The 3,718-nt window shown below is 38.0% G+C and overlaps 1 pseudogene; it reads left to right on the forward strand.

Annotated features, from left to right (window-relative positions):
• Positions 1–2,378: 2,378 nt before the first annotated feature.
• Positions 2,379–2,974, forward strand: LOC100584168 (annotated as a pseudogene).
• The last annotated feature ends 744 nt before the right edge of the window (positions 2,975–3,718 follow it).

Genomic DNA, 3,718 nt, shown 5'->3' on the forward strand with positions numbered 1-3,718 from the left:
TCAAAAAATGAAGGTGAATTTTTTTTTAGATCTTAAAAGGTAAAAGAATTCATCATCAGCAGGTGTACATTACAAAAATGTTAAATGAACTTTTTTAAGCAGAAGGAAACTGATACCAGGGAAAAATATATCTACACCAAGGAATGATGGATCTCATAAATGAGCTGATTAGGTAGACATATAAGATACTTTTAATTAAATCAATTTAAATATTTATTAACTGTAGTTTCTGATCTCTTCCAGAAGATATAGAGATGAAGAATGAGCATTACTTTTATCTGTGTAAGAAAAATGCTAGACGATATAGAAATTAGCAACTTTTCTTGAACCTATTGGAGAACTTATGTCAAAATGCAGACATCTAACCTAAAACCTGCAGAGAGGTGTCTGCAGGGAACATAACTGGATAATCTTCTACTAAAAATAGATATCACGGAATACCATATAAGATATAGGAAGGTTAAATATTTTGTTAGAAATATTTAGCCAACTGCTAAACGCTGATTGTGGGGTAGCATCAGAAAATAAAGCCTGTTTTCAGGCATAAGTGGTTTTCCATCACTTTTTAGGCCACTTCTCCAGGAATCCCATTCAGAAGACTGAGGAAGATACTAAGAAAACTCTTTCATTTCTTGCTGGAGGAAAAGAACAATAGCCACTGCAAAAATCCACCCAGACTAATATATCTTTACTATCTGTACTAAAGAAAATACCTTATCTGCACAGGAGTGCACTGGGAGAATTTCATTGCACCCATGTAAGAAGAATGGAAATCATTGGGCCAGGTTTGTTGGCTCATGCCTGTAATCCCAGCACTTTGGGAGGCCAAGGCAGATGGATCACTTGAGGTCGGGAGTTCGAGACCAGCCTGACCAACATGGAGAAACCCCATCTCTACTAAAAATACAAAATTAGCTGGATGCGGTGGCGCATGCCTGTAATCCCAGCTACTCAGGAGGCTCAGGTAGGAGAACTGCTTGAACCCAGGAAGCGGAGGTTGCAGTGAGCTGAGATTGCGCCATTGCACTCCAGCCCGGGCAACAAGAGTGAAACTCTGTCTTATAAAAGATAAATAAATAAAATAAAAATAGAAATAAGAATGGAGATCGTCACTAAAACTGCACCCATACTCATCTCCCTAGAAGCCTCTCCATTTGGAGGAGGGATAGTAATACTTGTGAAGAACATACCTTAAAACCAAAGTTCAAAATACTTGCTTAAGACTGAGGTTCTAAAAGAACATCAGAGAATGATCACCTTTCTTCCTCTACCTAATCAGGCTGACAAACCTTGAATAAATATTATAGTGGAATACAGCTGGACAAATGGCAAGAGACTAGCTCTCTATGGGAAGCAAAACAAAAGAAAAATCCAAAGCCAAGCAGAGAAACAAAAACAAGGTATTACTAGAGGATTTCGAATTATCTCATACGCATTACAACAACAAAATCAAACTCTGATAACCATAGCAACAAATTCCAACTCTGGTAACCATAGCAACCATAGCAACTAGGCAAATTTCAATCCTAGCCCAATTCCTGATTAGATCAACACAAACCCCCACGCAAAAGGCCCCGCAGAAGGAAAATCATGCTAATTTTGAAGTGTATTTTTAAAATGAAATTATATGTACTATCTTATAAATGGTCATCTTTCAACAACAACAAAATTATGTGGCATGCAAAAAACATGAAATAAACACAATCTGAAGAGCAAGAATCTTTCTAAAGCAGACTCAGATATCACATGGCTGTTGGAACTATCATTAAAACATTTTAAACAACTGCAATTAACATGTGTAATCACTGGTTCTCAAAAGCAGGTAATTTTGCCCACAGAAAATATTTGGCAATATCTGGACACATTTATCATTCCTTAATGGGAGATGTGTTGCTAGCATCTAGTGGGTAGGGGCCAAGGATGAGGCTAAATGTCCTGCAAGGTGCAGGGCAGCATTTTATTTATTCATTCTTACAGTTTTCATTTTTTGCTGAAAGTACAGATATAATCTTGCTTGTCATCTGCTTTTACTGTTAGAGCATTTAACAAAGGAGTTCCCAACTTTGGCATAATTGATATTTTCAGGCAGTTAATTCTGTTGTAAAAATAAAAGGGATATGTTAATAAGACTGTAGTAATCATTTCATGATGTATATGTATATGAAAACAACACCCTAAATTTATACAATAAAAAAGAAAGAATAATATGGCAATGCCAGAAATAAAAATCACAATAGGAAAGTCTTGGGGGAGGGTTGTGATGTACATCCAGCGAGTAGCTAGTGGTCCCAGGTGCTGCTGGTTTGTGTGCTCTGAGGGAGAGTCTGAGCCACATGCTGCTGCCAGAGGAGCCCCTCAGGCCAGTGTAAGCATTAATAATGTCTTTCATCTTTGAGTGAATCTACAATGGCTTCAGCATTGTGATCTAGTTCCTAGGGCTCTACAAGAAATATAGAAAACTTGTATTCATGGGTTTGGACAATGCAGGCAAAACCACTCTTCTTCACATGCTCAAAGGTGACAGATTGGGCCAACGCATTCCAACACTACATCTGACATCACAAGAGCTAACAATTGCTGGAATGACTTTTACAACTTTTAATCTTGGTGGGCACGAGCAAGCACGTCGGTTTGGAAAAATTATCTCCCAGCAATTAATGGGATTTTCTTTCTGGTGGATTGTGTGGATCATTCTTGCCTCGTGGAATTCAAATTTGAGCTTAAAGCTTTAATGACTGATGAAACAGTATACAATGTGCCAATTCATATTTTGGGAAACAAAATTGACAGAACAGATGAACTCAAGGAAGAAAAACTCTGTGAGATATCTGGGCTTTATGGACAGGCCACAGGAAAAGGCAATGTGACCCTGAAGAAGTTGAATGCTTGCCCCATAGAAGTGTTTGTGTGCAGTGCGCTCAAGAGGCAAGATTATGGTGAGGGTTTCCACTGGTTCTCCCAGTATATTGACTGATGTATAGTTCAAAAATACCTAAGAGAGAAGAACAGAAATTTTCCCAACATAAAGGAAATATGCTTTTGAGATTATGAGTATCCCTATTACCTAGCAGCTTAATTCTTTATCTCTCTCTCTCTGGCCCACTACGTTTGCTGTTTCTTCCCCTTTATTTTTCAGATTCCCCTTCTTACTTTTTCTCTTTCTCCCTTTCCCAGTTTCTCTTTTCTTTCTTCTTACAAAAAACTTTTGAGCTTCCCTTAGTAACTCTTTAATCAACTTTTTATTCCAGCCATAAATCTTTTGTAACTTTTTGTTGATATCTGTCCAGCTTTTGGTCATAAAGTTGACCTTTAGAAGACCCTGTCCTACTGGGTCCTCCAGATGTAATATAGAGTATTTTCTCATCAGATCTTTAAGCCTCTGCAAGAATGCAAAGGGAGTTTCCCCCTTTTCTTGTTGAATTTCAAATGTCTGATAAATTCTGTGTCCTAGAAGTGGATTATTTGATCCCTTTAATTATTAGCTCTCTGAGGTCCTGCATTTGGGCATGACATCTAAGATCATTATTATCCCATTCAGGATCAACATTTGCAAATTTTTATTCAGCTGACAGAACTCCTGTCTGAGAGGGTGCTGCCTTTCCCAAATGGTCATAGCTGCCCTCCTAATCATTCCCCTTTCTTCTCCGGTAAACAGAATATTCATGATAGACATTTTGGTCTAGGTGTAGAAACTGGGTCCCAAGAATTGATCCAACTG

This window comes from Nomascus leucogenys, chromosome X (genome assembly GCF_006542625.1).
Source record: "Nomascus leucogenys isolate Asia chromosome X, Asia_NLE_v1, whole genome shotgun sequence".
NCBI lineage: Eukaryota > Metazoa > Chordata > Mammalia > Primates > Hylobatidae > Nomascus > Nomascus leucogenys.